Genomic DNA, 13,997 nt, shown 5'->3' on the forward strand with positions numbered 1-13,997 from the left:
ACCAGAGACAAATTCCAGCCTCAACCGTTGCCTAAATTTGTCTGCCTTCATGAGGAAAATTGAGCAGCCTGATCACTAGATGGAGCACCATATATAATACAAATACATTCATCTACCAATATGGTAGATGAATGTGAGCGATTCTAGGAAAACCTAGCCTATACTTTAGAATCTCAGCTCACGTTGGCTGGTTATAAACCAAAGTTTCAGAGGCTTGCAAATTCTTCAACAGAACTATGGAAAACCGGCTTCTGAATTCAAGCATCTTCTAAAATTCTGCAAAATGCTAAATTTTAAGACAATGCTCTTCAGGCTAAGGCATTGAGAAATGTCAGTCCTCAGCATTTTGTTTTGTATTCAAGTCCACCCTACTCTCTTAGTGAATGCTTTCAAGGAGAAAAATAGACACATTTAAGAGTTTACCTTATTTGAATTTTTTTTTACATTGATGCTTGAAAACCTTTTTTTTGTAAGGCTCTGTAATGATGCACTCAAGAGAATACTTTAACTTGTTAAGAAAGGGAGTAGACCTGATCCAGCAGAATACCACAAGAATAATGTCTGCAGTGTTCATTGTGGAGAATATTTATTCTTTTGGTTTTGCATCAATAAACCTTTTCTAAAAATCAAAACCGAACTAAATATACTTGAGCTTTGTTCTGCCTGAGGCCACACTGCCTTGAATGCGCCTGGTCTTGTCTTATTTGCAAGGTATGTCAGGTCAGGCATAGATCACAGTGCAGTTAGAATAGTACCCGTTCTATAAGAATGCAGTTGTAGGAAAACAAATGGAAACTGATTACAGAAAGAATTTGTGGCATGCTTTTAGTTTTGTTGAGTGAAAATGGTGATAAATAGCAAATTAATATCAAAGTGTCTTGCAGGATACAGAAAAGACTGAGTTGTGAATTTGAATGTGTGGTGCAATTTCTCTTGTTACTCAGCAGACCAGAAGAGAAAGTGTCTGGAATGTCATTGATCACAGTGTGCAAAACAGCTTCATCATTCGTAAACGTAAATCAGGAACACTAATCTCATTCCTACACAGTAGAACCTGCTGATGTGCATCACCTTTGGGACTGGCTTCAAGTATTTTTTAATCAATGATACCTTCTGGTACAAGTCTGATCTCTGATCATTTATTGTTTGGGGCTCAGGTTAATATGGATAGTTCCAAGCTCTGCAGGAAACAGCCTATACACCTTTTGTTCCTTAAAATTATTTGCATTTGATATGCTGCTTTATCCTGTTGATACATCTCAAAGCTTTGGTTAAGATTACACTCTAACGGAATGTTTAAATAGTTCTGATTTTCTAGTATTTTAGGATGTCAGTGTGGCTCAGCTGGAATTGCTCCTCCCTTACTTCTGGGTTAGAAGGTTGTGAGCTCAAAGCCCACACACCTAATAATAATCCCTCAAGAAAAAGAAATAATAAATTGGTCACTTCAATCCACGACTGTTTGTGGGATACTGCTGTGCGCAATTGGCTGCTGCGTTTTGCCCACAAATATACAGTCAATTCACTTTACAGTATATTCTGTGAAGCACTTTGAGACATCTAGAAGACGTGAAAAGCGCTATATCAAATGCAAGGATTATTATTATTAATAAAGCACTTCACCATGTTTCCCTGTAAAGTGTAATGTCTTTGTATTTGTAGGCAAACGTTTGCACACAATGATGTCCCCCAAAAGCCATGAAATGAATAAACATTTTTTTTGTATCTGGGGAATTGTAGGACACTGGAAATTGTGACATGAGATCTCATCCAAAGGACAGCATCACTGGCAATGCAATGCTTGTTCAACACTGTTTGGGAGTGAATACACATAAAGCTGAGCTACACATAGAGGATAAATCATGATGGCACTTGCATGTAGAATTATATTAGAGAGACTTGATGGAGGGATGAGTCATGGCAATATTCAGGAGGTTTTGCTGGTCATAAAATAAATACCAACATCTACGCTGAGATATTACCAAAATGAACTGAGCATGGTTTAATCGTACCACCAGGGGGATTGTGTCCCTGTGAAACTGCTGCAGATTGCACATGCAGTATAAAAATTTCAAGCAACATAATAAAATGGATTAACTGACCGACAAAGGGATTTGCAGTCTATCATTTTGACAATTAGAATCAATACCGGATACATTGCCCACACAGCCTGAGTCTCAACATTCCCAATCTGAATGCATCGCCCACACAGCATGTGCATTGGCAGTCCCAGTAACAATTACATGGCTCACCCATCTTGTTTGATGTTTCTGATTAGTACCGGATACACTGTCTATGCAGGCTACAAGTCAATATTCTCTATCAGTCCTGCATACACTGCTCATTTTGAATATATTTCGATATTCCTGATCAATCCTAAATAACCTACCTATTCCAGTTCTTCAATATTCCCAATCACTGCTGGAAATAATAATAATAATGAAAATAATAATAATAATAATCCTTGCATTTGATATAGCGCTTTATAACGTCTTCGAAACATCTCAAGGTGCTTCACAAAATATATGGTAAAGTGAATTGACTATATTTTGTGGGCGAAACAACAGGAGCCAATTGCGCACAGTCGTGTTCCACAAACAGTCATGGATTGAGTGACCAAATTATTATTATTTTAAATTTTTTTTGAAGGGATTATTCCCCCCAGAAAAGCAATCCACCAAATGACTAACAACTGGGTTCCTATAGGTAAACAGAGGGGTGTGGAGTAAGGAAACTTGCCTAATGATATGCAGTACTCTCGAATAAAAGTCAGTTCAATCCACATCTTGACCATTCATGTTGTAGAACTATTGCACCAAAAAGAACAGTATTATCCTTGTTTTACTTTTTTTGTGTGTAATTTTCCATTGTATAGTGACTCTATTTGTCCTACGAGTGCTTCAATAAAAGTATACTTGGAAGACATTATATAGTATATTAATATGAGTGTTTATATGGGGGAGGATGGGTAGGGGGAAGAAAGCATGGTACATGAATAATTGTATTTGAGAAAGGAGTGAAAGTAGCTCCTTTGGGAAACACAGCACATAAACAAGTACATGTGGAATGAAAAATATTTATATACCCCATGAGAAACACGCCATCTAAATAGGGACATATGAGGCATGGATAGCTTTAGGCCAGACAGGAAACAGACCACATAAATAGGTGCAATGAACAGTTATAATGATGTAGCAAGCGATGAGCATTACAGATTACTTTATACTTCAACTCAAAACACTTAACTGTACAAGCAAGCAGTCTAAGCCATGACCAAAAACAAATGTAAAACCACCTTAACACAATTGACTTTGGAAAGAGATAATATGCATGATATAAATATATTATTAATACACTAATTGTGATGTCCTGTGCTACTTCCATTGACACAGATAACACCATTGTGTATATCCTGTGTGTCTGGGTGGCAGCCCAAATCTTCCAATTGCAGATGCTCCAATGATAGATTTTCTAATCAGAGATGTATAGACCTGATTGCCACAGATGATATGCAGGAGCCATCGTAGTTGTGGGTTTGAATGTTACTGTACTAATACTTTGTTAATAAGTCTTCTCAAGTGCCCTTTAAGCTTGCTAATTGCATTTTCAATAAGTGTACACAACCACTGTGTTGCAGGGCTCCTTACCGTAAGCGGTGCAGAAAGTAAGAATGATGGGTTGTAAAGCATTTCCCAATAGCTGTATTGGCATTGTTCCCTGATAATCATGTGCTGTCAGCACCATGTGTATATGCTGGCAACTTTGAACCCTTCTGCACTTTATACTCTGGTAGCCCAATACATCCCCAAACTTTGGCATTCCATTCCATCCTAAAAAGGAGCGATTGAGCAGCGTAATCACAAAAACCACTCCTACAAATTGTAAAATCTGTGACATTGATTGTGAGTGTACGAATCAGCAGACAATTTTCAATGATGGCAATTACAGTTCAAAGGAACCCTGTTATCACCTGGAAAGCAGCTGATCATTGAACACCCTTTAACAACAGTTTCACCAATAGTGGTTGTTGACCAACAAATAAACCTCTGGAGTGGTGCATTTCTCATAATATCTTCTTACAATGTCACTACTTCCCTCTACCTTAAATGGGATTGCACTATGAGATGCCATTACAGCATAATTTTCTTGGTTGTGTATTTTACGAATAGTAAAAGTGAAAGCTTCTCTGCTCATTTTTAAACATTTTCCATCCACTAAGTAGGTGTAAAACCTTTCATAACAAGGTGGTTCTGCCTCCCGCTCTGCTGCCTAAACAAAATGTGTGGTCCACAGCAGAGATTTCCTTGTTGCTCGTTCGAAGCATGTTGCAAGAAGCAAGAAAAGATGCCTTGATCTCAGGTTGCAATACACAAGAACATAAAGGTCAAGTGAGCATATTTAGAAAATGAACTTCCTGATGTGGAGCGCTCATTGCCTGCAATGATTCTTTTTCTGTTGCCATAAACCCTTCATCAGCAGTGTCAAATATAGCTGAATGACTGAGTTACGTGCTTGGTTCTTTGAGCCAGTGCCGACTGCCGCCAGCAACATGGTCTAGATGTAACTGATCCTAGCCACTGACCAGGCTCTTCAAATTAAGGCATAAACAAACTTTGCCACAGTAATATTGACACACATCAAATAACTGATTCTATTTGGGTAAATTAAACTCTGACGCCTGCCTAACCGTCCTTTCTGTGCTTGCTGTTCTTACTCATCATGTTACCTTGACATAGATTGAAAGAATTCCTAAGAACTTTCTCTCAGTTTGATGCCTGTATCAAGTAACATTGTTGTGCCTGTGTCCTTGTGTGACACTGGAATAGAAAGTATAAAATATTGGTCTGACCTACATAATGGTCATTTGATCTGCAATATATCATTTGCAGCAACTAACCATAACGTATTTCTATACAATCGTCACAGTCTACAAAGGCGAACTGAACATCTTAACTACCAACTGCTTCAACGCAATCTGCATTTGCTCCCTCCTGTGATACCAACACTGAGTTTATAAGGGTACATTGTATCATTTTTCTTCAGGAATAGAAAACAAAAAGCTACATGTGTGGTTACCGTAAGTAAAATACAGATCTCGAAGTGAGAAGAAAAACGGGCCATAGTGCTTAAGGAGTGCGCAAACACCAAATTAGGGGGATTCAGAAACAGCAGTTTGTAGAATGTGAAAAATGTTAAGTTTTGTAAGGACGGTGATAAAAGAAAGCTTGAAATCCACGGGGCAGAGGAGGTGCGTGTAGATTATGTGAATGCCATAACTAACAAAGAGAGAATAGTGCCTCAGTGTGTAGCCTAGCATCACGGTAATGAACCCGCTGCCCTGTGAGTATTACATGTTCAAGAGAATCATAAGGTTCTATCATCGCAAATGAATCAAGCATCTGGTCTCTACTGTTGGACATGTTGAATAGAATTCAATGGAAGAGTGCAAAATTGTTTCCATCGTTCAAACCACAAACAAATGGCATGTATTGCTAACGGATGCCTCTCCTTCAGCTCTTGTTATTCATGACTGAGTGCACAATGCTAATTCTGAATTTGATAGATTAGATTTTAGTGATGTGATTTGCTCATAAATATTGATTCATCGAACAGTTCTTGGCAGAGCATTTGATACAATTTTAAAACACTGTGCACATCCCCCAACTAAGTGCTGTTAGAAAATGTAGTGAAGAAGCTCTGAGAAGTCTATTCCTATCAGCCATTTACCTTTTTATAGTGGGATTACTTAAAATTGATTCCCACAGTTCATTTCACTCGATTCCTGTTCTGTTATACAAGGAGAGTAAACAATAGCCGGCATGGGTTGTCAGGAAGCGTGGCAGAGGACAAGTTATTGCAATCTTTTAAGAAGTTTGATGCTACAATGGTGGGGGTGGGTAGTCTGCAAGCATGAGATGAGCAAGGAGCCAACATAATCTATACCTGCCCTGTATGAATAGGTAGGTTCGCAGGACTTCAGGGAACTTTTGATTGATCAGCCTGTCTGGCTCATCATTGGACCAAGAGATGAAATTGTCCAAGTTGGGCAAGCAGCAGGAAGCTTAGTTACCAGAATTATTTTTGATGATGATATAGCACCTTATCACGTCTTCTAGACGTCTCAAAGCGCTTCACAGAATACACTGTAAAGTGAATTGACTGTATATGTTATGAGAAAAACGCAGCAGCCAATTGCGCACAGCAGTGTCACACAAACAGTGGTGGATTGAGTGACCAATTTATCATTTTGATTTTTGTTTTCTCTTTAAGAGCATTCCATCCATGTACCAATCCTGAAGTGGTACATCAGCCTAATTTGGATCCATTAAGCATTTGCCTACAAATATAGACACTTTACTTTTTTTGATGACTCAAGGCAATAATGCAAGAATTAATGTTTTAGTAATGTCCTGCATTAGACAGAATTGCAATTTTCCAGGTCATTGCACAGTTGTGTCCTATCGTGCCCTTGATACAGAAAATATCCACACTTGAAAATTTTCCAAATACTTCTTTTAAAACAATAGTATATAATTTAAAATAAAAACACAAAAACATAACCATTTTAAGCACTTTATTTTTAAAAGATCAGAAATTAAACAATGGCAATATAAGAAGTAAAATACTGAAATATGTAGCATACAGCACGTCATATCTAAAGCACATACAAGCACTACAGCAATATAATCTGGCAACAATCCAGAGAAAAATAAAAACGAAGCTACTATCTTGTTTGTAGCAGTTGAGGGAATGAACTGCTTTGACTTTTGTGTGAAGTTTGGATTCTGCTTTAAAGGGAAAATTTTGTTTAGATTTTTGCTGTGTGATTTTGCATAATTTGCAAGAATTATCATTTGGAATCTAAAATTAAGCACACAATTGAAGCCAATTTCTAAAGCGGAATATTGAGATGTACAACACAGTATTTAACAGCTTTTGTATGCAAACATTGTTCTCATACAGGTAATGCTGTGTATTTGCTATTCTTGATATTTGTAAACCTGTACACAGAGATTCCAAATATAATCATTTGAGCTTTAGACACAAAAATGACCTCCTGTGCAGTTGAAGAAACAATATGCACATTAAATGAATGAAAGCACAGGCCCTAGTTACAGGTTTCTCTCCAACCTGTAAGCAGGAAAGTCATCCCCTCATCTGCTAGGATACAACAGCCATGGCAACAAAATCATTTGGCTTCCACCATCAGGTTGCATCTGTGTACAGTATTATAGAACTTGAACCTTTGAGATCAATGTAATGTGGTTGTTTTTAATGTCTTGTAATTCTTTTGTCTTTGTGTGTTGATGACTAATTTGGTTGAATATTTTATTGTTTGGAGCACGTCAACTTTTTGAATTACAACAGTAAGATTGTACCTGTCTGTTGAAGCTCAATTCTGAGACCCCGGAACTGAATGTAAATTGTTCTCATTCATTGTACAGTAAGCTATGGCAAACTACAAAGCTTTTCTCAACAGCAAAGCAACATCATGCTTTCAGATACGTTTTATAGCAAAAACTGTCCCTCATTTTTTTCAAAGCCTTAGTAATGCCTACCTTATTTACCTTAACAAACTTTCCTGTAATAACACAATCCTTTTTTATTCAAAATAAGATCTGAATATTTCTTTCATTAACTATGTACATAAGTGCAAAAAGATGTGTCACACACAATCGTACACTAACAGGTCAAATCAGTTAAACTGCAGCATATCACATTTCCAGAGTTTTTACAACACTGTACCCACACCACACTTTCAACTAGCTATAAAACCTGATTCTAAATCCATGTGTTGTTAACCTCTTTTGGCTGAAAAAGGGACATACAGACACAGATTCAGGTCTCACGTACATTTTAAGTGGAACTTTGGGTAATCAAAAATATTCAAAGAATATCATTACTTTTTGCCTGAGAGTGTCTAGCTGTACCTTTTTAAAGTTCATGCTGTTGTACAATTTTTTTAAAATTACAAGTGAAAATTCACAAATAATGTATACAAAGGTAGCCATGTTGTAGTTTTGTTGCCATAGCAACAACTCAATATCATAATTAGTTAACAATGAATCTATCATTGTAAGAGTTACATACAAAGTTATTTTTGTTCTAAAATGTAAACTACACAAACTAGGTATGTATTGTATTCTTAAACGTGATCATATCTCAGTGAAGGTTAGCAATAAAATAAATGACTTAATGAATCAATAAATGGTTTCAAATACAAATGTTAAAAACTTTTATTAACACTCCTTCAGATTTAAAACATTAGTTCCTATTTAACTGTAATTAAAACTAAGCAATAAAAAAATCAGAAATGTAAAATAATTAGTTCTAGAAATTAAAATTTTAGACATGATCATGTCACTGAAGGTATGTAGTGTGTTGTTATGTACTTACATTTGGATTAGGCTATTGGCAAAAACCTCTATAGATTTATATAGATTACATAGTTTTAAACCATTATAGCATCTAAGGCCTTTAACAGGCACACAGTAAAATCAGGTCAATATCTTGCTAAATCCATTCAAGAGGAATGGAAAATTTTCCTCATAGATTTCTCTTTCTCAGCATACAGTACTGTGAAATATACAAGGTTGGAGAAATTTAGAACTCTTTATTCCTGTCAGCTATAGTAACAGAGGTTGTAAACTATAACAGAACTAAAACTCTCATGTACTTAATGAAACATATGGCTGGTAACAGTGCAATAACTTTGCCCTAAAATAATTTAGGTAGCATAAAAGCACTGGTGTGATTACGATAGTTAATGCAGTTTGTGTTGCACTTTTGTGATGGAAAACGTAACATTAATATTAAATTTGTCCAGCCCAAATAGAAAAATCCCTGTTTTCGTCCTCTACCTCATCTTCCACTTTCCCTCAGTATGACCCGTTTTATCCAAGATTCAGTATTCTTGCATATCGTTTGCATAAGGCTGAGAAAACTAAACAAAGAGAAATAACTTTGGATGAAATAAAAATAAACATACATGATTACATGGCCATGAAATGAAGCAGAACTGCTGAAATCTTCCCTGGTACTAACCAGCACTAGAGTCCAACAATCTAATTGCAGTATGTATAATCACATTTTCATGGCATTTAAACAAATGATCCTGTGGTGCAGAGAAGACTTTGTTTAGAGTCACTTTCTGACGATGTGACTATAATGAAGAATGCTCACTCAACCTAATGACATTTATAGTCTTGACGACTTTTTTTAATTAAACAAATCATTGGAGTAAAGTCATTGCACAACTATATTCTTCTTAGTGCTACTTCAGAAGTGGCAGCTTTGCCTGCGTTGATTTCATTTGGTGAAGACACTAGTGCTTCAAGCTTTCATTCCTTAGCTTTTTTTTAAAAACATCAGTCTTAACCTCCCAGCGACACTGAAACATGTGCGGCACCTCATTCATCCTCCTACCCTGAACATCCTCATTAAAAGAAGTCTGCTTCATAATAAAGCAATAAATCTTTAATAACCAAACATGTATCCTTTCAGTGCTCTGACCTTTTATGGGAAATTGTTTTAAGTTCCAGATTTACATTCTGTTCACACTGCAAGTAATCCGTACCAGATATGGGGTGGATGCTGGGACCATGATTTGGAGGCTAAAGTATGGGTTTGTCTACAGTGAAGTATGATAGTACTGAATCAGTTCAAAGGATTGTTCCATTGAAGCTTGTTCCAGAGCTGTGCATCTTAATATCCAGAGACAATACTTATGCTCTACTGTATTAACCATGCACTGAGAAAACTGTTAGTTTACATTTCTGATGATGTTCTGTTAGATCATGCTCACCTCCCCAGTTCTGAAATTGATTCTGAATGTGCAAAAATTTTGATAGCATCACCAGAGCTACACACCTAGACAATGGCAGTGAATATATATGTTATATATAATATATATATATTAGTCATTTATTCCAAAAGAAAGAGAAGCAACTTTTTTTTCTCAAAGTGAAGCCCAGTTAACCAAATCCTTAAACAGCATGAAGGACTTGACAGACAGGGAACACGCTGCTTCACAACATCATTTAAATAACAATATTAATTGATTCTTTAACTGGATGCAGTTAATCCGAATATTGTTCTACTCGTTTGAAAACTGAATGTCTGTCCATGCTGCTGAGACCCAGATTAGGCATGGATATTTCCACTCTTATTCACAACTTATATAATCAAAATCGCTTAAGCTTAATGTTGTGAACTTACATTTGAAACAGGAATGAATATTTAAGTATCGGTAATAGATGAAATATTGTCACAGAGTTGTTGATGTAACAGATTGCCAATCTGTACAGTGAAGTTGTGCATTCCTGTCTGATGTTACCAACAATTACAGACAACCTCCAAGCTTTTAGTTTGGAAGCTTCCCAGGAGGAGTCCACCTCGCACATTAACAATAACGCAGGAATATACTATTAGAAAGTATTTTAGCTTCAATGAACCAAGCCCTTTAATATCACCAATACACAACATTCATTCCGGCTTAGTTATATCCACCTCTCCTTTCTTTGAGGCACTGGTACACAGTGAGCAGGAAATAGTTTTGACCAGCAATATAATGAGATAACACAAAAACATGGCAGGCTATCCCTAACTATCAGCTCCATTTCATCACAATACTACTGAAGGAAAAACAGGAGTAAAACATCTGTAATAGTAAGCACACTGTTGATGGGCAGATTAATCATCTTATAAACTGCCCTACGGAATTTATCAATTGGTTAAATGTAGAATTGTTTTAAGTGACACATTTTTAGTTTTATGCAGATTGATAATGATATCTAAATATTGTTTGTAACAATTTAGAACTGCTAATGATGAAGTGATTATAGACAAGATTATACATTTAAGTACTGCACAGCTCATCAAGAATTTCCTGATCCTAAATAACTACCTAATATTACAGTTTCTCATTGCAGGTGTAAATGTGAATACATGCATTAATATTTACATTGAAAGTATTGCTACACAAAACATGTAAGTTTATGCTAAATTTGTATTCTTTACGTTTGTAAAACTTGATGGCAAACAGGTTATACACAGAAGATTTAACTAATGGGAATAAGTTACACAATAAAGACTGCAGATTGTGATGCAAATTAGAGTGGAGTGTTGCTTTCTATTGATATTTTTGTCCTGTTTCTCATTAACATTCATTTTAATAAGGAGAAACGAATTAACATAAAAATAGATATGGTGAAATAGAAAGTGATTAGGGAAAACCTGGACCATGACAGACATTTTCTTAAAAACAAATCAATTTACTCTGATGTAAACTTAACATTCAGTTAAGATAGCACTCGTACATAAAAATTGAAACTGATAAACAATTGCTATTGATAATACAGTAAACCAACAGTCTTCATACTTCGAAAATGCATTTTATCATCATGGTGTTACCATAAATTGGTTAAATGTATTACAGTAATGAGATATAAAAAGTGATATACCTCATTTAATTCCTACACATACGCGCAGTGTCTAACAGGAGTATGTAAATTTACTTGACTTTTTATAGTGCTTTTTGTTTCTTGACATTCCCATCATTTTGGTTTTGGTTAGCATGTAGGCTGTGGTAGGCTTACTGCGGAGGTGGTAGGAAGGGGATGATGGGAGTATTTACAGAAAGGCCGTGTGCAGCTCCCCATGGAGATGTCTTGGTACTCCATCAGTTTGCTGTTCATTATCTCAGCATGAACTGCTACAGCAAAGGAAAAAGTGCGGGGAGGGGTGGAAGACAACAAACTGAGTTTAAAACATTTTAGCCATGCATTTTGTAAAGGTAAACAATCCTATTCAATATATAGTTCACTTATTTTACAGTCCTTACTAAATACTAAAACACATTCGATATGTAGCAACCTAATGTAGATGAATATCGTAAGACATTTACCGCAATCAGCCAGAAATAATTTACCATTCATTTTATTGCAGAAAACAGGTCCTCCATAATCCAGTGCTCGCAACTGTACACAACAACAATTTGCACTTATATAGCGCCCTCCACGCAGGGTAGCGTCTCAGAGCGCTTAACGGTGGCGGAGCCTGACTCCGAGCCGGGGGGGGAGTGGGGGAGATGTGACCGGTTGGAGAGGAAGGTCTTCAGGCGGGACTTGAAAAAGGGGAGAGAGGGGGCAAGGTGGAGGGATTGAGGGAGAGTGTTCCACAGTTTCGGGGCGCAGTGGCTGAAAGCGTGACTTCCAATGGTGAGGAGGAGGGTGCGAGGGATGAGCAGGAGGCCGGTGCCAGTCGAGCGGAGGCAACGGGTGATGGATTGGGGAGTGAGGAAGTCAGAGAGGTAGGGAGGTGCCAGGGAGTGAATGGATTTGAACACGAGTGTGAGGATCTTGAAGTCGATCCAATCGGTGATGGGGAGGCAGTGGAGCCTGGGCCAGAACTGGTGAGATGTGGGGGTACAGAGTTGGTCCGGGTCAGTATGTGGGCGGCAGAGTTCTGAATTAGCTGGAATTTTTGAATAGTGGAGCTGGGGAGACCAGCAAGGAGCGCGTTTGAGTAATCCAAGCAGGAGGTGACAAACACATGCACAAGGGTTTTGGCTGCATTTGGGATAAGGTACGGTCGAAGGCAGACAATGTGGTAGAGGTGGGCAATGTGGCGGAGGTGGAAGAAGGCAGTCCTGGTCAGGGACCGGATGTGGGGAAGGAAGGACAGCTGGGGATCGAACCAGACACCTAGATTGCACACTCGTTCGGTGAGCCGGAGGGAGAGCTCAGGGAGGTTGAGGAGTTTAGATCTACAGGAGTAAAGAATTTGACGTGAACCAAGGAGTATGGCTTCCGTCTTGTCCATATTCACCTACAGGAGGTTTACGCTCATCCAGGCCTGATGTCTGCCAGAAAAGCTGATGGAACATCGGCAGACCTGGAGTTGGTACTGGAGGAGGCAAAGCAGATTTGTGTGTCATCCGCATACATGTGGAAGTTTACCCCGTGTCTGCGGATGACATCGCCCAGAGGGAGCATATAGATAAGAATAAGTAGAGGGTCAAGGATGGAGCCTTAGAGTATCTCGCAGGTGACCAGGCAGGAGCGGGAGGAGAAACCATTTGCTGAGATACACATTATCTCCCTGAGGTTAGATCCTAAAATACCTAATTTTAGTAAGTTTGTATCTCTTTATGAATCTTTATGGATGGTCAGGAATCTTTTAGTTAAAAGCCTAGGATTCCCAACAGATGAGATGTATCTCTGATACGCAAGACAGTTAGCTTGAGGCACCCCTTGAACACAAAGTGGAAATACCTACATAAGATGGACTGTTCAGCTCGTACAGCATCAGACAACTCATTTTATTTATTTCTGAAGAGACATTCTTAAATTGTTTATTTATAATTGACACTATTGCTGTCAGGCAAGAAGAACGTTTCCCAAAACCTGTTTGCGTGTCCAACTTGGTGTGCATGGGTGGTTATTGTTTAAATCTGTTTTACAATACCTAACTGTATAAGACTGTCACTTTCCATTTTCATGGAGCTTTGGACAGGGGCTGCATGGGCTTGTCACAGCAGGCACGTTACATCTGTATACAGTTTTACAAATGACTGGATATCTGAACGGTTAACCACAGATGGATGAGCTCCATGAAATCTGCACTTATGGCTGATCATTTAACAGCTCTAGTGAAACCTGCAGGGCAGCAGCTACTTTTCTAAGGTTAACATTACATTCTGCCCGTCTGTTAAGGGTTGAAAGGCACTCACTTAGAAAGGTCGGCTTCCTCACTCCTTTACTTCATGCTGCTGTGCATTTTAACTGGGTAGTATCCTGTTAATCCACCTCTTTTTTAAAAAAGGGTTTTTAAACAGACATTGCAGCCTCCAGTTTCTCACCAAAGTGTTTCCCCCACCCATTCTGTGGCCTGTACGGTACCTTTACCTTCCCTGGCATTGCCTTGTAAATCCACTGCATAACTTTAAATTATTAATAATTCAATGGGGTCCGTACCAACTAAGATATTCGCATCCT

General features: G+C 37.9%; 1 protein-coding gene across 14 annotated transcripts in view; it reads right to left on the minus strand.

Moving 5' to 3' along the window:
* Positions 1-6,559: 6,559 nt before the first annotated feature.
* The window catches only part of mbnl3 (muscleblind-like splicing regulator 3), a 92,223-nt gene continuing 84,785 nt past the window's right edge, over positions 6,560-13,997 (minus strand). For 12 of the 14 annotated variants that reach the window (XR_006085509.1, XR_006085506.1, XM_042340851.1 and 9 more), the window contains one exon: positions 6,560-11,713. The gene's annotated coding sequence lies outside the window, so the exon portion shown is untranslated. The remainder of the gene's footprint in view (positions 11,714-13,997) is intronic. The other 2 variants (XR_006085508.1, XM_042340855.1) reach the window with 1 other exon arrangement.

Source organism: Callorhinchus milii, unplaced genomic scaffold, assembly GCF_018977255.1.
Source record: "Callorhinchus milii isolate IMCB2004 unplaced genomic scaffold, IMCB_Cmil_1.0 Scaffold15, whole genome shotgun sequence".
NCBI lineage: Eukaryota > Metazoa > Chordata > Chondrichthyes > Chimaeriformes > Callorhinchidae > Callorhinchus > Callorhinchus milii.